The sequence below is a fragment of the Nycticebus coucang genome, chromosome 4, assembly GCF_027406575.1.
Source record: "Nycticebus coucang isolate mNycCou1 chromosome 4, mNycCou1.pri, whole genome shotgun sequence".
Taxonomy (NCBI): domain Eukaryota; kingdom Metazoa; phylum Chordata; class Mammalia; order Primates; family Lorisidae; genus Nycticebus; species Nycticebus coucang.
The window spans coordinates 147,388,103-147,410,678 of record NC_069783.1 but is presented as its reverse complement, the minus strand read 5'-3'; the positions used below and the strand labels follow the sequence as shown (position 1 = coordinate 147,410,678).

At 38.9% G+C, this 22,576-nt stretch overlaps 1 protein-coding gene across 4 annotated transcripts in view; it reads right to left on the bottom strand.

Annotated features, from left to right (window-relative positions):
* Positions 1 to 6,039: 6,039 nt before the first annotated feature.
* Positions 6,040 to 22,576, bottom strand: part of LOC128583124 (breakpoint cluster region protein-like) — a 93,137-nt gene continuing 76,600 nt past the window's right edge. For 2 of the 4 annotated variants that reach the window (XM_053587038.1, XM_053587040.1), the window contains exons 5-8: positions 19,926 to 20,276; positions 18,125 to 18,199; positions 13,148 to 13,233; positions 6,040 to 6,370 (exon numbers count right to left, since the gene is read on the bottom strand). The gene's annotated coding sequence lies outside the window, so the exon portion shown is untranslated. The remainder of the gene's footprint in view (positions 6,371 to 13,147; positions 13,234 to 18,124; positions 18,200 to 19,925; positions 20,277 to 22,576) is intronic. The other 2 variants (XM_053587039.1, XM_053587041.1) reach the window with 2 other exon arrangements.

The window sequence follows — 22,576 nt, the reverse complement described above, 5'->3', positions numbered from 1 at the left end:
TTAAATTTGAAAAGCAAATTGGGAAAAAGTAACATAGTAAAGTGGAAAACATCTACGAAAAGTGGAAAAATACTAAAGTAGAAGCGCACTTGCTTCTATAAAACTGGAAAAGCTAAGTTTAAAAACTAAAAAAAAAAATTCTATTTATATGAAAGGAGGCAACACGTAGGGACAGAAATAGAAACTAGCGCTCCCTGGATAGATCTTATTTTGCAGATATGACTTTGGAGATATTATATATTTTCTATAATTGAAAAGCTAAATTAAATTCAATATCTGCCTCAGAGTAGAAAACTTAATTGGAACTCTCTTTTTAAAGAAGAAAAAGTATGTATTAAAAAAACCCTAGAATATATATTTGTATAAGCAGAAACTAGATTTGTCTTTTAGGATGAAAATAAAAGTGACTTTGAGGTATCATTATATTCTGACTGAATTAAAATGTACTTAGAAATAAAAGATTTTTCAGCATTCTTTGGCATTGTAGAAAAGGTTAGGTAAAGATAATAGACTAATAGAAGAAAGGTTCTGTACCAGAGGGAAGGAAAGAAATTAACATGGAAAACAAAGTATATGAGTTCAATATTCAACAGTATTTTTAAGGGAAAACAGCCTCCAAGGCCCCTTCTATTTTCTTTGTGCTGCATTTTATGACTTTAACTTGCTCTTCTTGAGATTGCAAATCATGACTGAACATCCTCAAGACCTTTTCATTTGATGCCTCCAAAAAAGAGTGATTAGGCCCATTTTGATCTAACAGTTTTTTTAAACTGCCAATCACTTGATTATAAAGCAGGGAAGAAAGATAATAAAAACAGCATTAGAAAGTTTACATTAATTGTATACCAACAGATGGGAACTCTGAAAATTTCAAGCAGAATTATTCTGTTTCCCTTCGCCAGGCTTTCTTATGTCAGTTTATGTTCCCTGGGAAACAAATACCAAGAGGCAGTTAATAGTGCCGGATATTTCTTGGGGTGGAGGTGGGGAGGTTCAGAAAGAGAAAGAGGGAAGAGAGTGGGATAGAACAAAAAGCATCCAGGTCATGAAGCAGGCTGGATCCCTAAGAAAAGAGACGGAGAAAGGAGGCTCATTAGGCAGGTGAGTTCTGACTGTGATGCCGCAGTGAGATGGTGTTGGCTGGTGCAAAGGAAAGACAGGAACAAAGGCTGAGAAACAGAAGCGGTCCCTGTGAGACTGAGGTCAGTGACACTGATTGGCAAGAGGAGATACAGCTTCTGGCAGGAGTGTCCAACCCTTTTCTTTCTTTTTTTTCTCTGTTGCACATGGAAAGAATAAGAGTTGTCTTAGGCCACACATTAATACACAAATGCTAATGAAAGCTGATGAGCACAAATCAAATGTTAGGAACAGCCAACACTGCAGATAAGCAAACAAAATTCTCGCAAAGTCAGCATTCAGCCTGCAGGCCACAGTTTGGACATTCCCGAAAGGAGAGTATGTGGGGAGCTCAAGTAATTCATTTGGGTGCCTTTTGATTTTCCCTGCTCAGTTGTAACTATAAATGAATAAATGCTGGCTTCAGAGGGGAATGGACACAAGGTGCTCTGATTCTTTAGAAAGGACCACTGGATGGCATCAAAATCTTACAGTTCGGATCACATCAGATTCCTCAGGAATTAGGTTGGATCGCCAAGACCTGAAGATACAACAGGTGAAGGTGAGGAAGATTTAGAATGGAAGGTAAAGGATGGAAAGGATGAGTACACACCACAGTCCTAAGATCAGTCAGGATGTTTTATATGCCATGACTTTTTTGAGTTTCCTTTCCAGAGGAAGAGTCTGGAGAACCATGGGAGAGCTACTTTCCTTATGATGGAGAAGTGAATTTCCTTACAAGCCATAGATCATGGGAGGTATGCAAATAAGAAATGCAGACATCTCTTCAAGACAGAACCTACCACACATGTGAAGTTACCCACTGACCTCCAGCTGCCGTGCCTTTGTAATAATCCCAGCATTGGGTCTGAAATGGTGGTATTCCCAGAAATCTCAGTCAGTGCCCAAACATGGCAAGGGGTTAGGCCCTAGCCATTTATTCTCATCTTAGAGCTCACTAAAGGGCATCTTTTGTTCCAGAGCTTTCCATTTGGCTTAAAAAGATTCTCAAAGTTAGACCACAATCTGTCTTTTCTCACCAATTTCTCTTTACTCCCCTCTCTTTTTATAGGGACCATATTTACATCTTCCCCACCTAATGCTTCTTCTCCTGTACATTTTTCATACTAATTTTCACCAATAAATTTCTGGGACAGATAATAATATATAACATTTTTGCATCTGCTTTCTCAAAGGACCTATGTTGTGTCTCAAGAATCCAGCCACAGTGTAGTGAACTGGGAGTCTCCTTATGCAGGGACTTTATCCAACCACCTGGGGTCTGGCAGACAAAGGGAGAGAAGATGTTGCAAAATTTACACACACACAGTGTTTGAACCCATGAGAGATGACACTGTAACAGCCACAAGTGAGGCTGACAGGCACCATCTTGAGCAGAATATTCAAGGCTTTTTATTAGGGATTTGGGGGCATACGTGCACAAGGTGAAAAGTAAGAATGTAATGGTTTCATGTTAATTAAGCAGTCACTCCTTTATTCAAGGAAGAAAGCTGTCAGGCTGAAGGACAGAGGAGCACTGAACAACGTATCAAAGATACTTTGGATAGGATTTAATGAGGGAAAGTTACAGCCACAGGTCAGGGTGGCTGCAGCTGCAGGGCATCTGCAGGGAAGTTATCAGTTACTTTCTAGCTTTATTTATATCCTCTCTCTAAGCTGTTGATCTCCATCTAGGCATTTCCCAGATTATTTTTGCATCCACTGTGCTGGACATTCCACCCCCCCAACCTAGTCACCGCCTTAGGCATGGATAGCAGTAGAGGGGCTGAGACTAGAGGCCATAACCGGGACAGGATCCCGGGACACTGTTCAGCCTGAATGGACACAGTCTTCTTCTTAAACCTCATAAGTAGCACCATAAATATGATTATGTTTTCTTGACAAGTACATCTTATACTTTTTCTTCAGAAAGACCTGGATTTCTTCCTGAAGAAGTATACATGACTTTTGATAAAGATGGAATCTCTAATATATTTTGCAATTATATATTCCTAGAGATTCAGCACTCTATTTCACAATGGACAGTAAGCACATGGGTAAGTAGGGTTTGGATAGACAGTAATTAAAAGGTCATCACATGCAATGATTTTCCCCATAACAATTTGGTAGTCTATTTATGATCTCACCAATTTTAAATCAAAGGTAAGTTACCATCTTAAAACCCAATGATCAGAAAATGAACAGGACAATTAACAAACTGGCAAAAGGCTATGAGCAGACACTTCACCAAAGAAGATATACAGTTAGTAAATAAGAATTATGAAATTATGTTCAGTCTCACGTGTCACTAAAAGACTTCGAATAAAACAGGAATGAGATACCACCATATACCTATTAGAATGGCAAAACCCCAAAGCACTGACAGTGCCATAGACTGGCGAAGGTGTTGATCAACAAGGATTTTCATTCATTGTTGGTGGGAATCAAAAATGACAAAGCGCCTTTGAAAGACAGTTTGGCTGTTTCTCACAAGTATAAACACACTTATACCATGGAAATCAGCACTCTTATCCTTAGGTATTTACTTAACTCAGTTGAAAAATTATTTCCACACAAATGTCTGCACACAGATATTCATGGAAGTTCTACCCATGAATGCAAAATCTTGGAAGTAACCAACAGATCCTTTGGCAGGTGAGTGGATAGGTAAGCTGTGGATGACCATACAATGCAGTCTTAGTGCTAAAAAGAGTGTTCTTTTGAGCCACAAAAGACATGAGAAACATTAAGTGCATACTGCTAAGAAATATTAAAGAATCCAATTAAAAGAGTCTACGTAATGTATAATTTCACTGTATGACATTGCAGGGAACACAACATCATGAAGACACTAAAAAAAAAAAAAATCAGTGGTTGTCTTGGGTTGAGGGGAGGGATGGAATAATAGAAAAAACACAGAAATGTTTTGGGACGGTGCAGGTATACTGTAGGATATTACGCTGATAGACACTGAACATTGGTTCAAATCCATAGGAGGTACAAGATCAGTAGTGCACCCGACATGAACTGTGTACTCTGGTTGATCACAATGTGTCAATATTGGTTCCTGGACTGTCACACCCACCATCTGGTTAGGGACGTTGATAGTGAGAATTCCTGAGGGAGAGGGGAACAGGAAGCATACAGGAAGTGTTTGTAAGTTCTGGTGAATTTTTCTGTGATAGAAAATTACAAAAATAAATAATTCAACTTTTAAAAAGCTAACTTGCAATATTCACTAACAGCTGATCCCTGATAATGAAAGAATAGGCCTCTTCCTGGTACTTTAAGACCCTGCAATCACGTATTTTTGTGGATAATGAGAAGGCCATTAGGGTTAGAGAATGCAATGTACTCATAATAATTAAAAATTAAGAACAGTTGAAAACTGACCTAAACAAACGACTTAAGCTTTAAATGTTTTATGAAAAATGTCTCCTCCATGTCAAAATCTCTTTAAAACCATATACAACTTTGCTTAATTTTTCTTCGAACTGTCTCAACTTTCACATTACACTTAATAAATTCAAGTTAAGTACATACGGCATTAAAGTACTTTCACACTGGAATCATAGAATCAAGAGCAGGTGGCTTTATGAATTGTTTTATTTAAATTACTTTATGCTACTCATATTTTACCTAGATTTGGCCACAATTTATCAAAATCCAACTTCAATTCTAGTGTTTTCATGCTGTCCAGAACCCAAAGATTCCATATTCCTCCAAGACCCAATTAAAACCAATTTTGTCATCTAGCTAATTATCCCATTTTCAATTCACAGAGGAAGGGAATTTGAACATCCACATTATTTATTTTTTATTTTTACATATACATGTGTTTATAAGATTTCCATTTTTTTGCCCTCACAAAATTAAAAAGGCTTAAAATTTAATAATAAAAATGTTTAAGATTAGGACTAGAAACAAAAACCTCATAAAGAATGAATGAACATAAATACATTCAGAAAAGGAATCAGACAATTGCTACATCAAAATATTAAGTAATAATAATAATGATGCAAAGAAAGTAACATTCACGTTGTCAATAAGAACATCTACATTATTTGATTTTTGCCCAAGACACCTTGTCTCATTATTTGCTAGTTTATCACACATAATCTAAATATGCTAAGTAAAAGAAGCCATATCAAAAAGCTTACATACATAACAATCTGGAAAAAAAAAAAAACCCAAAATGATAAAACAACACAGACAGAAGACAAATTAAGTGGGAAAAGTGCTGTCCACAGAAAAACACCCGAGAAATTAGTGGTGATGGGATTGTCATTGATCTTGATTGTGGTCATGGTTACATAGCTCTGCATTTATCAAAAACCTGCAGAATTTGGGTGGCACCTGTGGCTCAAAGGAGTAGGGCGCCGGCCCTATATACCGGAGGTAGCGGGTTCAAACCTGGCCCCAGTCAAAAACTGCAAAAAACAAACCAAAAAACAAACAAACAAAAAACCTGCAGAATTCTACACAAACAAGGGCAATTTACTATATGTGCATCATACCTTAACAATGGTTTTTAAAATGAGCAATGCTTTCAAGTAAAAAAAAGTTATTTAAAAAGCACAGAATACATCTAAAGAAACAATAACAAATTAAACAATAAAAGTAATGGTAGAAATCAATGAAACAGTGAATAAGATATATACTATTGAAAATTAAACGAAACAAAACCTTGACCTTTGAAAGATTAACTAAGTTAGATTAGTATGACAAGATAGACCATAAAAAAGAGAGAGAGAGAGAAAAGATGAAAATAAAGTATTGAGTGAAAAGATTATTTATTTTTTCATTCAATTCAAGTAAAATGTTTGAACAGGAGACTGCTGATTTAAAAAATAATTTAAATAAATTATATTTATTAATAAATTAAATTTAAATAAATAGAAGGTAATTTAAAAATAATCATAACACAGTATATTATAGATTGAGACAAAATACATTTGAAAACTTAAATGAAACTAGCTTTCTGAATAAATCACATCCCTTATGACACTTTCAGTCAAGATGAGTAGCAGCAGCCACCCTGAAAAGCTTGGGGCTGGAGCTGTGCAGTCAGGGCCCCAGGGAGGCTGCCTGCAGGGCCGGGCGGGGGGAGCACCTGTGGCTTCTAGAGCCACCTGGCCTGATGAACTTGTTACTTTGAAAAGTACCCAATTACTCGTGAGTCCCATTCCAAGGTTATCACTTTCTGTGTATATCACTCTGTGAAGATCAGGAAGCACCACCTTGAAGCATCCTGTCAAAATAATAAAACATTTTGAGACAACAAAGGCATTTTTCTCTATTCTCATTAGCCACAATATTTAATTATATCTTTTCTTCAAATCTTGTGCTGAAAATCGACAGCTGTTTTTAACCATTCCGGGGCTGATGCATTCAGTATATATTCTGACCATTTGTTACTAACCCTATTCAGAGTACCATGGTCTACTCACGGCCATGTAATTCTTGATTTTTTAGTGAACTTCTATAATGAAGATGCACAGGGTCCGTGGAACTAGGAGAATATGCGGTTGACAGCGTGATTTCTGTATGTTCACTAATGATTGATTTCAACAAGCAAAATATTCTCCTAAAGGGCCAAGCACCATGCAGGCTGCCTCTACATCACTTGCTCTGGGCACGATACAGGATGTGACAGAATCTTCTGTGACCTCTTCCTCTCAGGTATTCTGAAAATAAAATTTCTCTGGATTGGGGAGTCTGGGGAGCTTTACTTGGTATGCATCTAGGAGAGACCAAAGATTTTTGTCGTAGTTGTTATCCTTTTGCATTCTGATAGAGAATGTGTGGAGAAATGACCTCTAAGTCATTTAACACCCAAATGCTGCCTGACGTGCTGGGGGAGAGCTTCTCACAAGTTGGGGCGTGTCCTGATGAGCTCTACCACACTCTGTGTTACTTGCCATCTTTCCTTACCATGTGCCTGAGCTGAGGACAGACTTCAACATTGGATCTTCATAAGAATCGCACAGCCAGTACATGCCATGGGAGACACTTCATAAAATAACTTGAATATGTGGTCACTCACAACTCGCTCTTCACTATTAGTAGATTTCTTAGTGCTTCTGCATGAAATCCTTCTCCAGTGAGGCTTCCCCAACTCTAGGGCACTAGGCGTTGTGAAACAAATTTGGCAGAGCCAGGAACATCGCATGTCTGGGACCTTCCTGATATATGTGACTTGCCCCTTCGGTGCCCTTCGGTGCCTGAATATTTGTAATTATTCTCTCCCACATCATAGGTATTTGCTTTTGTCTCAGATGGCAAGCGTTAAGTGTTGCAGTCAAAGGATGCGAATGTTGTTTATTAACTGGGACCAAGTGTCAAAGCAAAATTCTCTCAGAAGTTTATAGACCAGTGCTAAGACTTTCCTGCCTTCTTCTTAGATTTGACTTGCAATTGTAATTAATTTCTTTCCTGCAGGGATTGTCAGTATTTGGGGAGAGTAGTTATTGTAGCTCCCTCAGTCTCCAAGGTGACTGAATACTCTTTCCTCTTCTTCCTTTGTTACAAATCTAATAATAGGATTCAGGTCACAAAGAACTCACACTGAATCACATTGCAAATGAACCCCTGGCTAAGAGGGTATTCCCTCTTAAATATGTCACAGGGGAGAAAAAGGAAGAAGAGAAAAAAAAAAAGATGAATATGATCTCTCGAAAGGCATTCACTTCCACACACTTTTCAATCCCTTTTCTTAGATGATATCTGGACGCTGAAGTACTTTCATGTACCCTTATTTTATTCCAAAGGTAACTTATCAAATGCTCTACTTTCAGTCTCTAGGTCTCAATGATCTATTTGTGTAAGGAAGCCCGTCTTCCCAGCACTTACTACTGGGAGTGAAAACAAAATTGAGCCAATGTCTGTTCAGGGGAGGACTATGATTTTCAGCTGGGAGGGTCCATTATTTAGGATAGCTATAGTCTAAAATCATAAGTGAATAAATTACTCACATCACAATCACATTAGAATATGTGACCAATGGTGATAAATGTTTCAAGGGGTCGTCCCAACATCTAACACAAGGCACCGTGAAACACGGCAAAATCTCAGGGCACTAACTTCACCTTCCGTTCGAGTTTGCCCAACCAAGAGGAGCTCATTGCAGTGACCGATGCTTCCTTAGATGATTTGTGTATCTGATTTTCACCAAATAAACGTGTGCCTTTCATGTACCACTGAAGGGATTCGATCTGCAGTAAACTACATGTTCAGGCTTTGTGGATTCAATATAATTAATTTTCTAAGTCATTTACTGATGAAAATGTGTCATGAGCACTGGAGTACAATGGGAAATACTACGACAAATTAGCAGCCCTCATGGCCTAGATCAGTGAGACTGAGCACCTGTATGTGTGATTGCAGGAGGGACAATGATGTGTGGTGTAAGAGAACATACTAGGGGAGACTTCCTGGTAAACATGACATTGAGCTCAGATTCTGATAAAAAGTGGACATCGCTGGAGTGAAGCTGCAAGGCAGTGTAGGCAGAGGCTGTGGCCTGTGCAAAGTACTGGACTGTGGGGGAATGGGACGTATCCATGCACTGTGAGAATTCTAGAATGGCTGGGTACAGGGAAGGGTGACACGGGTCTAAGAAGGAACTTCAGTTTCATTTGGGGATATGCTTTGAGAGCAGCGTGCTATTTCAGACATTGAAGAGGTGGAATTAACCAACCAGACTCAGTGATTGTCAGATGTAATGGCAAAAGGAGCACAAAATCCCAGGTATTTTCAAGGGGGAGTAATTATAGGGTATTTAATGATATAGAAAAACTCAAAGAACAGACAAGCTCGTGAAAAAAAAATAAATGTGTGATTTTGGACCTTTTTAGTTTGAGGAATATGAGTTGTCCATTAAGCATTAGAGGCTAGACTTGGGGATTGTTCTATTCACATGTGGTCACTGGGCCTCTGGGTTGGATGTATGCTCGTGGGTGAAGGTTTAAATTTTGCTTCTTTATTCCCTGACATGAAAGCATTTCATGCTGAAATAGAGCCAGTGGTTGAAATATTGACGATGTGGGACTGAAAAGAAATAAATTCATAGCTGAACAATTTTTTTTGGGGGGGGCGGGGTATGTGTAATTATCCCTTTATTTTAAGAATGGTGATTTCTGGTAATCTATTGGAAACAGGTCACACTATGGTCAATAGATTAACTTTTCCCATAGTTGAAATGAGTTTCAAGCAGTGAAATGATTAAACAATTAGATTGACTTAGCTTGCTTTACCTAAGTGAAAAAAAAGGGAGAGATTATGATTTAATGGGGAATATGTATCAGTGGAAAAAGCAGACACCAGGATTGCTGGGCTTTTTATGTAGGAAAGAACAAGAACAGAATTCTGGCAAAAATCTAAAGAGACTGAGGAATTGTTACTTGACACTTTACATTGGATTTCTGACTGAAATTCTACTCAACTTTTGACATAAGTTATTTATCCCTCACTTCCTGTAAAAAATCTCTGGCAAAATCGTCACTACTAATCATCATTACTGATACTGTAATGGAAGGTGACTCTGTGTATTACATGTAAAAACCATGTGTTTCTCCGTCATAGAGGCCCGGAGACCATTCCATGTATGCTGAGGCATTTGTAGACAAGGTCCCTTATGTGTGCTAGAAAAAACAGGCATCAGAATACAGGTGTAAGGGAGGCTCTTAGTGTGAACCACCTTCCTGTGCACTATAATAAATGGAAAACAAGAAAAAAAACACGATGGTGAATACAAATAGAAAGTATGAACTCATAGCAAGAATACCTGCAGAAAAGGACAGATAAATGAAGTAACTGCAGGCTTAAGAACAACAGGGAGAAACTGAAATAATTATGAAGAGAGAAGGGGCATGAGAGTTTATAATGCAATATTAATGTAAAATTGTCAAAAAGCATTGGGTTGTAATCCCCATGAAATACCAATGTCATACTTTGAATATCTTGAAAAAGAAATTCTGTGTTTTCTATGGAACAAGGAAAGAAAAAACCTTAATAGATAACACAATTCTAGAAAATGAGAACAAATGTGGAGGTGTTACTGAACCACATTTCAGGTTCTGTAGTGATCAAAACAGCACAGTGTTGTCATAAGAATAGAGACAGATCTGTGCAACATGACAGAGAATCTAGAGGTGGGTTTCATCTCATGTAGCCTCCTTACCTTTGACCAAGCCAACAAAAGCGTACACTGGGGAAAAGAATCCCTATTCAACAAATAGTGTTGAGAGAACGTGTTGGCTTCCTGTAAAAGACTGAAACTGGATCGATGGCTCTCATCACTTACAAAAATTAACTCATGATGGTAAAAGATTTAAAAATAATACACAAAACTAAAAAACCTTAGAAGAAAGTGTGGAAATAACTCTTAATCTTATCAGTCTAGGGAAATAATTTATTAAGAAGACCCCATTGGTAATCACAGCAATAATAAAAATAACCGAGTTTATCTACTTAAAACATCTCTGCATAGCTAAGGACACAATCAGTAGGTAACAACATTCAGAATGGGAGAAAATATTTGTGTGCTACACATCTGAAAGGCTAATAACCAGAACTACAGAGAACTCAAGAAAATCAGTAAGAAATGAGGAGACAACCCCTTTAAACTGGACAAGACACGATGAACTGAATCTTTTCTGATAAGGACAGATCAACAAATGCGTAAATAGATGCTTATCACCCCTAATAGACCAAGAAATGCAAATCAAAACCACTTTGAAATATCACCTAACCCAGGGGCGGCGCCTGTGGCTCAGTGAGTAGGGCGCCGGCCCCATATACCGAGGGTGGCGGGTTCAAACCCAGCCCCGGCCAAACTGCAACCAAAAAATAGCCGGGCGTTGTGGCGGGCGCCTGTAGTCCCAGGTGCTCGGGAGGCTGAGGCAAGAGAATCGCATAAGCCCAAGAGTTAGAGGTTGCTGTGAGCCGTGTGATGCCACAGCACTCTACCTGAGGACGGTACAGTGAGACTCTGTCTCTACAAAAAAAAAAAAGAAATATCACCTAACCCAGTGAGAATGGCCCACAGCACAAGGCCCCAAAGCCACAGACGCTGGTGAGGGTGTGGAGAGAAGGGAGTGTTGGCACACTGTGGGTGGGACTGCAAACGCGGGCAGCCTCTAGGGAGAGAAGCTCAGAAAATCCTCAAAGAGCTAAATGTAAACCTACGATCTAATCCTGCAATTCCACTATCAGGTATCTACCCAGAAGAAATAAAAAAATCATTTGATCATAAGGACATTTGCATTCAAATATTTATAGCAGTTCAATTCACAGTTGCAAAGATGTGAAAACAACCCAAGAGATCTTGACATATGAATGGATTAATAAACTATGGTATATGAATATTATGGAGTGCTACAGCTATAAAACAACAACAACAACAACAAACTTACAACAACCTGGATGGATTCGGACAACATTCTCCTAAGGCAAGTATCACAAGAATGGAAAAACAAGCATCGAATACATTCAGTACTAAATTAAAAATAGTAGATTAACAACTACATTCTCATATAAGAGAAAAACTTAACTTAAATTCAAGTAGAAGGAAGTGGGAAAGGGGTTGGGTGAATTCCCACCCAACAGGTTCATTGAGAAAGTATTTGGCATACCAGCTGGGTGAAGGATACAATTGCAGCTCAGTCTTTAACCTTAAGAAAGCAAATAATGTCACCTAATCCTCTGTAGTGTCCTATTAATCAGATTTTTTTTTTTTTTTTTAAAGAAAGCCCTGGGAAGCTCAGTGAACCCCAGTCTGCCCACCTATGAAGCACAGAGGTTCAATAGCCAGGGCATTAGTTAGAATGTTAGTTGAATTCAGTACAAAGACTGATATTTTTAAATGATAGCATGATAAAAGGGCAAGGGGACTCACCTACTTATTTGGTAATATTTTTCTCAAAAGTCCCTTTCCCCAAAAGATTATGTTTTTGAAATATGTCAAGTATACTTTAAAATACTGTAACTCAGCAAAGCAAATTCCCTTTTTAAAATATTGACTTTCTAATTCTTATTATATATGTGAAAATGTCAATGTCACTCAAGTACAGACGGGTCCTGGTATGGTTTGGATATCCGACCCCTCCAAACCTCATGTTCAAATGTGGTCCCCAATGTTGGGTGTGGGGGCCTAATGAGAGGGTGTTTGGGTCATGGGGGCTGATCCATCATGGAGGGCTCAGCTGCATCATGGCAGTAATGAGGGAATTCTCACTCCGTTAGTTCTCCTGAGAGCTGGGTCTTAAAAAGAGCCTGGCACCTTCCCACTCCGTCTCACTTCCTCTCTGCTTAACACACTGGCTCCCTTCTGCCTTCTGCCATGAGTGGAGACAGCATTCAGCAGATGCCCAGTCTTCCAGCAGCAGAATCATTAGCCAAATTAACCTCCCAAATAACCCAAACTCTGAATTCCTTTACAGCAACTCAAACTAAGACAGATCCCTATTAACATCATGCATGTCTCACAAAATGTATTCTTATGTACCCAGTGTCACCTGTAAACACACTTGCTTTCTAGCTTGTATTCTTTTTTTCTAAGAAATTGCTGTACTGTTTTACTTTCTGAGATAGTGGGTGGCAGTTCTGAACTTGGGAACACAATGTTCTCCATCACACATCACCCATCTTAAGTATGTTAGCTCTAAGAGCTGGTGCATTCCAAAGTACAAACCAAAGATGTGGGGGAGAAAAAGTATTTCTCTACAGTCGCCTTACAGAGATTTGTTAACAAAAGTCATGTTATCATGTGAACTGCAAACCAAATAGCCAAATGAATATCTTTTGAAGGAACCAGTCCAAAACTAGCTATTCCTACTGGCCTTTCCTTAAATCATTTTGACACAATCTTAACAACATGAGTAATAGCATCCTCAAAAGTCTAGAAAAAGCATATAAAAATATAAGGTCTTTTTAGAAAATACACCCCAAGATATGACCCTCCTATATGTATAAATTATGAGAACAAATGCAAAAGTTTCTTCTACTCTTCTTCCGCCGGGTTACTCACCTTTAAACAAGTGGCCATATACAATGTAGTCACTACTGCCCATTTGCAAAGTTATCCTCTGGGAATATTTTCATCCATTACCGCTACTGAAAAACAAAAACAAATAAACAAAAAACCTTAAAATGAAAAGACATGTTATTGAAGTGGCATTTGTTTGTGTGGTCTTCAGAACAAAAATAATCTATGCTTAAAATTTCATCCTATGGCCTCAGAACTTTCTTTTGGCAGCAATAGTAACCTCTCAGGTTTGAAATATCCAGCATGTTTGCAGCCCTCTGAGGATTCCTTCTTACCATGATGTATTTGGCACACCAAGGTGAGAGGACCATACATCCTCGCTGCACTGTTTTAAATGAGGTTCTGATAGCAGCATCCGTAATAGGTAAAAATACAAAGTGAGATTTCAAATCTAGATCATTGATCCTCAAGATTGACTAATTAAGTCAGGATTGCATGGTAGAGGATTCCAGATATTGTTCTTTGTAAACAGCAACTGAGATATGTCAAATGTACAAACGTGTTTGAGAACACTGACAGCTGCCATGAGTCCACTGATGGGCGGCTTTTGTGTTGTTGTTATTATTGTTTTTTCTCTGTTTCTTTCATTGGGGGCTGGGTGAATAGGCTGCAGAGAATCAGGTCTCCCACTTCTCTCAGCCTGTGTGGATACCAGAGACCTCATAGCGTATTCAGATTTAAAACATACCCTAGGAACACTTAGCTCAAAAGCTCTAAGAGAAATGCAGGAACACAATCCCTCAAACAATTTAGTTATTAAGAATTGTGCTTTAGGGCAGTGCCTGTGGCTCAAAGGAGTAGGGTGCCTGGCACCCAGTGAGTTTGGCACAGAGATCCCAAGGCTCCAGCAGTCTCTGGCCAGGAGAAGGGCTCTGCACAGAGACAGGGAGGGCTCTGGAGGACACGCAGCTACCAGATGAGCCAGATGAGCGAGCCGGTGTGGAGACAGGGAGGGTACAGGAGGGAGGAGGCGGGGTTGTGCAGTTCCCGCAGTTCCTGATCAGGGCATGCAGAGGCCCAGCTGGTGCAGCTCTAATGGAGGTCTGGGCGGTGCCAAGCCCAGAAGTTTGAGGTTGCTATGAGCTGTGATGCCACAGCCCTCTACCCAGGGCAACTGCCTGAGGCTCCAGTGTGCCAAAACCGGTCTCACTCTGCCCCTGAGGATTAAGGCTGTAAGGCAGCTCAGTCCCCACATTTAGGCTACTCAGTCACTAGGTTACTAGCTCCCGCTCAATACTTGCTCTGCGACCCTGAGGCCTGCGCTTGCCAGGGCAGTTCTCTCACAATGGCTCCCTGCGGCCCACAGCCAAATACTATTAGCTCTGTCCGGCTTAGCAGCTCAGTCCGGGGCCCTAGAAAATGCCCAAAGTTCTCTGCACTCCTGCTCAAGCTCTCCCCAAGGCAGTTCAACTGAGTGCCATGTCCAAAAACACTGAAACAGTTCTCAGGTAAGGCCTTTCCAGTTTGCAGTCTCACTGCTGCTTGTACTTATGGTTGCTGGCGGGATTACGTCAATCAAACACACGCAACCGCTTGCCAGTTTTCCACTGTTTTGGTCCTCCTCTTGGGTTCCAGAAGTCACTTGCTGACTCCCTGTATCCTCAAAGGGATGATTATAGGCAGATCCCACCAGCCAGAGATGCCTGGAGTCTTATCTCCCCAGACTCACCATGCCCAGTTGCAGGGAAGCTGTTACTCAGCCGCCATCTTCAATGTTAGAGATTTAAATGAGACCCTAGAACAACTGTGCTTTATAGATGTATATAGAACACTCCATCCCAAAGATAAAGAATATACATTCTTCTCATCATCCCATGGAACATTCTCCAAAATTGATCATATCCTAGGTCACAAAACAAACCTCAACAGAATCGAAAGAATTGAAATTCTACCTTGCATCTTCTCAGACCACAAGGCACTAAAAGTGGAACTCAACTCCAAAAAAAATGCACAACCTCACACAAAGTCATGGAAGTTAAACAAACTTATGCTGAATGACAGTTGGGTGTGGGAAGAAATAAAAAAGGAAATCATTGACTTCCTCGAGTATAACAACAATGAAGACACAAGTTACCAAAACCTATGGGATTCAGCAAAAGCAGTCCTGAGAGGAAAATTTATCTCTTTAGAAGCCTACATTTGAAAAACAGAAAGAGAACGCATCAACAAACTCACAAGCCATCTGATGGAATTGGAAAAAGAAGAACAATCTAAGCCTAAACCCAGAATTAGAAAAGAATATTCAAAATTAAATCAGAGATTAATGAAATTGAAAACAAAAGAACCATTCAGAAAATTAATGAAACAAAGAGTTGGTTTTTGAACAAATAAATAAAATAGATAAACCTTTGGTTAGACTAACTAGAAATAAAAAAGTAAAATCTCTAGTAACCTCAATCAGAAATGATAAAGGGGAAATAACAACTGATGCCACAGAAATACAAGAGATCATCTCTGAATACTACCAGAAAATTTATGCCCAGAAATTTGACAATGTGAAGGAAATGGATCAATATTTGGAATCACACTCTCTCCCTAGACTTACCCCAGATGAAATAGATCTCCTGAACAGACCAATTTTAATCACTGAGATCAAAGAAACAATAAAAAATCTTCCAGCAAAAAATGCCCTGGTCCAGATGGCTTTACCCCAGAATTTTATCAAACCTTAAAAGAAGAGTTTATTCCTATATTGCAGAAATTATTCCAAAAAATTGAGAAGGAAGGAATCTTCCCCAACACATTCTACGAAGTAAACATTACTCTGATACCAAAGCCAGGGAAAGACCCAGCTGAAAAGGAGAATTTCAGACCAATTCAGACCAATTTCACTAATGAATATAGATGCAAAAATTCTCAACAAAATCTTAGCTAACAGATTATAGCTTATCATCAAAAAAGTCATACATCATGATCAAGTAGGTTTCATCCCAGGGATGCAAGGCTGGTTTAATATACGCAAGTCTATAAACGCTATTCACCGTATCAAGAGAAGTAAAACCCAAAACTATATGATCCTCTCAATAGATGCAGAAAAAGCATTCCACAAAATCCAGCATCCTTTTCTAATTAGAACACTGAGGAGTATAGGCATAGGTGGCACATTTCTAAAACCGATTGAAGCTATTTATGACAAACCCACAGTTAATATTTTACTGAATGGAGTAAAACTGAAAGCTTTTCCTCTTAGAACTGGAACTGGACAAGGTTGTCCTCTGTTACCATTACTATTCAACATAGTGCTGGAAGTTCTAGCCAATACAATTAGACAAGACAAGAAAATAAAGGGCATCCAAATTGGAGCAGAGGAGGTTAAATTCTCCCTCTTTGCTGATGATATGATCTTATCCTTAGAGCACCCTAAAGACTCAACCACAAGACTCTTATAAGTCATTAAAAAATACAGTAATGTTTCTGGATATAAAATCAATGTCCACAAGTCAGTTGCTTTTGTATACACCAACAACAGCCAAGACGAGATGTTAATTAAAGACACAACTGCCTTCACCATAGCCCCAAAGAAAATGAAATACTTAGGAATATACCTAACAAAAGAGGTGAAGGACCTCTATAAAGAAAATTATGTAACCTTAAGAAAGGAAATAGCAGAGGACTTTAACAAATGAAGAACATACACTGGGAAGAATCAACATTGTTAAAATGTCTATACTTCCCAGAGCAATTTACTGAGTCAATGCCATCCCTCTTAAAATACCAACATCCTATTTTCAAGACTTGAAAAAAAATGATTCTGCCTTTTGTATGGAACCAAAAAACCCTCATATTGCTAAGGCAGTTCTTAGTAATAAAAACAAAGCTGGGGGTATCACCATACTGGATTTTATGTATTACAAGGCCATGGTGGTCAAAACAGCATGGTACTGGCACAAAAATAGAGACATAGATATTTGGAATCAAATAGAAAACCAGGAAATGAAATCAACAACTTACAGCCACCTAATCTTTGATAAACCAAACAAGAGTGTCCACAGGGGGAAAGATTCCCTACTCAATAAATGGTGCTCGGAGAATTGGATATCCACATGTAAAGACTGAAACTGGACCCACACCTTTCTCCACTCACAAAAATTGATTTAAGATGGATAAAGGACTTAAATTTAAGGCATGAAACAATAAATATCCTCAAAGAAAGAATAGTAAAAACACTGGAAGGTATCGGCCTGGGGAAAGATTTTATGAAGAAGACTGCATGGCAATAGCGACAACAGCAATAATAAACAAATGGGATTTAATTAAATTGAAAAGCTTCTGTACAGCCAAGGAGACAACAAACAAAGCAAATAGACATCCTACCCAATGGGACAGGATATTTGCATATTGTCTGATTCAAAGACAAACACTTAATGACAAGGATCTATACAGAACTTCAACTAATTCACAAGAAAAAAACCAACAATCTCATACATCAATGGAGAAAGAGAGATGAATAGAATCTTCTCCAAAGATGACAGACGAATGGCCAGCAATCATATGAAAAACTGCTCACCATCCCTAATTATTAGAGAAATGCAGATTAAAACAACCCTGAGATATCACCTAACCCCAGCGAGAATGGCCTATATCGCAAAATCTCAAAACTGCAGATGCTGGCGCGGTTGTGGAGAGAAAGGAACACTTTTACACTGTTGGTGGGACTGCAAACTAATACAACCTTTTTGGAAGGATGTTTGGAGAAACCTCAAAGAACTCAAGCTCGACCTCCCATTTGATCCTGCAATCCCATTCCTGGGCATCTATCCAGAAGGAAGAAAAAAAAAAAAAAACTTTTATTATGAAGACACTTGTACTAGGCTGTTTATCGCAGCCCAATTTACAATTGCCAAAATGTGGAAACAACCTAAGTATCCTTCAACCGAGGAATGGATCAGTAAGGAATATGTATACCATGGAATATTATTCAGCCATAAAAAGTGGACATTTTGCAGCATTTGTACTAACCTGGATGGAGGTGGAACACATCATTCTTAGTGAAGCATCACAGGAATGGAGAAGTATGAATCCTATGTACTCAATCTTTATTTGAAGACAATTAGTGACATGGTGGGGCGTGGGGGAAGGGGAAAGCAGACAGAGAAGGAGGGAAGGGGTGAGGGAAAGGAAAGGAAGAAGAAAAAAAAGAACAAGAAAATAGTGACTAATTTTCACATAAATTGGTTTTAATTTTGACCAAAGTATATTACTTAAATATTAATTTTTAACCCAAGATGTTAATATGTTGTTTAGGACATTATATCCTCATTTATAAGTGACATATGTTTGTAATTTCTCCTTTATGATAATATATTTTCTCCAACTGTAATAACAGGTGTACCCCAATGAAGTAGAATGATTTTGGTGTATTTCTTCTTTTTCTGTTGCCTATAAGATTTAGCATGATCTGTTTTTTAAAATTATCTTTTACTTTTATTTATAAATATTAGTTGTCTATTCTTTGATGCTTAAAAAAAATAATAAGAAGTTAACTGATGACTCCATACTGAATCTCAGAGTCAAAGCATTCTATAATAGACATGCTCTTATTTGACAATGTGACTGTCACTTTCTTTGCATCATCATCATCATTATTATTATTATTGCTTAAGATTTCGATGTAGCAATTGTCTGATTCCTTTTCTGAATGTATTTGTTTGTTCGTCATTACGAGGTTTTTGTTTCTAGTCCTCATCTTAAACATTGTTATTGTTATTGTTATGAAACTTTAAGTCTTTTTAATTTCGTGCAGGCAAAAAAAAAAATGGAAACCTAATTAACACATGTATATGTAAAAATAAAAATAAATTAAAAAAAAAAGAAAACAGGACTTGAGAATTCAGAATGTTTTGCTTAGATTTAAAATCATCAGAGTAACCAGCAATAACCAAAAAATGGTTCCCCAGGAAAAGAGAGCACTTAATCCAATCACTTAAATATAGAACCTAATCCCATCCCAGCCCACCCCCAAGGAGTCATGGTTTTGCATTTTTACTCAGAAAACTCAATCATCCTTGAGTCATCTAAAACTACAGTGGATTGTGGTGGGGTAGGCTGGGTGTGGAGGCTCACGCCCTATAATCCTAGCACTCTGGGAGGCTGAGGCGGATGGATTGCCTGAGCTCATGGGTTGGAGATCAGCCTGAGCAAGAGAGAGATCCCATCTCTAAAAATAAATAGCCAGGTGTTGTGGCAGGTGCCTGTAGTCCTAGCTACTCGGGAGGCTGAGGCAAGAGAATCACTTGAGCCCAAGAGTTTGAGGTTGCTGTGAGCTATGACACCACGGCACTCTCCCAAAGTGGACAAAAGTGAGACTCTGTCTAAAAAAAATATATAGATAGATAGATAGATAGATAGATACACACTAATTAAATTATCTGATTAGTACTTAGCACTCAATTTATACACTACATTAATTACATTCATGAAATGCTCCATATTTTCTACTATGACTTTTATATAATACTTTTACCAAGAAGAAGGTGCCTAGGCCTAACCACAAAGTAACTTTCTGTGAGTATTTCTTTGCCGTGGGGGTCTATTCATGCTCCCCAGGATGGGCTAGAGGATCAGCAGTGACTTGGCTCATCACAGGACAGATTCTCAGGAAACCCTGATCACTATTAGGTGGAATTGAAGGAGCAAAAAATGGGCACAGTGGCTCCTCAGCAAACACTTTGGTGAACGTAAAGATGTGGGATCCATTGTCTACATCAAAAAAGGAAATATTGCCCATATCCATATCCAGAAAAATCCCCAATCTCTGTACCTTGGTATCTGAGCAGAGGGCAGTCTGAGGCATTGTGTTGGCAAATGAGTAGCCTCCAGCCTTCAGACTCACAGTCCGGAATCCAAGATCTGTAGTCAGTTGGATCTTTCCTTTCCAGTTGAACAGATTCTTTACAAACTCCCAGGTCCCATTGTGTGCTCATTCCCACATCCACCTGCCAGTAATGGCAGCCAGAAGTGAAGTGAGGGGTACCCAGGACACAAAGTGGCAACTGCAATCTCTCAGCAAGGTCCTGTCGACTCTGTGTGATGCACACACAGCGGACACTCCTGAGATCCTCAGAAATGAGGAGGAACTTGTTGGCTGTGTCAATATCCAAGGTCACATCCACTGTAAAAACAAAAGCAAATTATCTCTATAAATGCACAAAATCCAGGCTGATGTTTCGTGGCTACTACAAAGTCCCAAATATCTCATTCCCTTTAGTTTCTTTCATCTGCTTTACATCAGAACTTTTTAGGACAGAAATTCCCTGGCTGCCCTGACTAGATCAAATTAGCATAGGCATGCTTTGTAGCAATATGAGACTCACTCATAATAGTAGTGCTTCTTTTTCCATTATGTGATATGTGTTTATTAATTAAACTTTTGTTCCCTGTATAGTGGAAAGTCTCTGAGTTAGACACCCTGACTCTCCTACCACACTAATGAACGAAAAAGAATGATATTAAGAAAATTCCAGTTAACAATATTTAATGATGCTTCTGTTTCCACATTTTACTATTCCAATTCAAAAGAGAACTAAAAGTAGACCTGCCATTCCATCCTGCCGTTCCTCTACCAGGTATACATCCAGATGACCCAAACTCACTTTACAACAAAGACATTTGCACAAGAATGTTTATTGCAGCCCAATGCATAATTTCTAAGTCCTGGAATCAGTCCAAGTGCCCATCGAGCCATAAATGGATTAACAAATTGTGGTATATGTACCACAATTGGTATATGTATTGGTATATGTACCATGGAATATTATGCAGCCATAAAAAAGATGGAGACTTTCCCTCTTTTATGTGTACCTGGATGGAGCTAGAGCATATTCTTCTTAGGAAAGCATCTCAAAAATGGAAAAAAAAAATCCCAAGATACTCAATACTATTATGAAATCAATATGTAATCACCCACACTTTCATACAAAAGATAAAACACAATTATAGCCCAGAGAGAAGGAGAGAAGAGGAGGGCAAGGGAGGGGGTGGACGGGTGGAAGGAGAGTAATCAGTGGAATCTCACCTACTGTGCATATTGCAAGTGTACATGTCAAATATATTAATGGTAGAATATAAATGTCTAAACACAACAATTAAATAAGTGAGGTGAATGCTATGTTAACCTGTTTGATGTAAACATTCCAAATGGTATATAAAATCAGCACATTGTACCCCACAAATGCAGTACTGTACACAGTTATGATCTAATTTTAAAAATAGTATCTAGAGCAGGATTCCAGGCTTTCGTTCTCCATGTTTCTAAACAAATTGGTTTAGACATCATTCACAGTTCTGACAGGAGATGGGATATCCCTGCAGATGAAAATATGCGGGCAGAAGTACCATTCCTGCACGTTAAAAGGACCCATGGCCACAAGAAGGAATGGGGACCTAGATGGGAGATGATTTTCCATACTCTGGGAGATGAAGCCTTAAGCAAAACATTGGTAATGGGAACAAATTTAAGAAAGAAACAAACAGGTATTTAAAAGTTAGTAGACATAATTTATCTATTGTCTGGTGTAAGTGCAGCAGATGAAAATGAATGAACATTTTGAGGGATGGGTATGTGACTGAAAGGTGAAGCTGCCAATTTTAATGGAGGAAGAAAAGAAAGGGTGTGATCTGGCCTACAGAAATTAATACACTGGAAAATTATGAAAAAAAAACCAACAGAACACATTATCTTTCAAGTCAAAAGACAAATGCAATCACCAATGTAGATTTCATAGGTTAAAACAACACATTGGGTGACTGATCTCTGATGATGAATTAGTAGATTAAATAAGATGAGTGGACATTGACAAGGAAGGAGGAAGAGAGTTAGAAAACTGGCTTGGACAGAGTGAATCTGTGCTCTATGTTTCAAGCAGAAGGCCAGATGTTGGTAGGTAAATGACTGGAAATTGTGGGTATCAGACAGGATACTGCACAGAACTCAACAGCGTGGGGAATTTCACAGGAACCCGCCTTTCTTTATCGTTGCAATTCTTTGCCCAGGCAGTCCATAATCTCTTCATTTAAATGTGCTTTCCCTCCAGAGTCATGGAGTCGGATAGTATTTTCTGTAGCAAAGGCCCCTGTTGAAGCCCATGGTGCTCAGATGAGGAGACCAGATTCTGCAGCTCTCCCCACACCCATTGAAACACCACCCCCATCCGCGGTGCTCCATACCAAACTCGTCCCAAGGCTGGGGAAAGCCCATTCAGTGCAATGGTGCCAACATTCACTGTTCATTAGAATTACCAGGGGGTATTAGCATTAGACTCAGGAGCACTACAGCCAGAGAGAAATTCAGATTCAATTGCTCAACGTTTTGCTACTCTAAGTTTGATGTGATCCCCCAAGACAGCAGGGTCATCAAATCTGAAATCTCCTAGTTCAGAATCCAAATTCTAACAAGATCCTCAGGTAATCTGA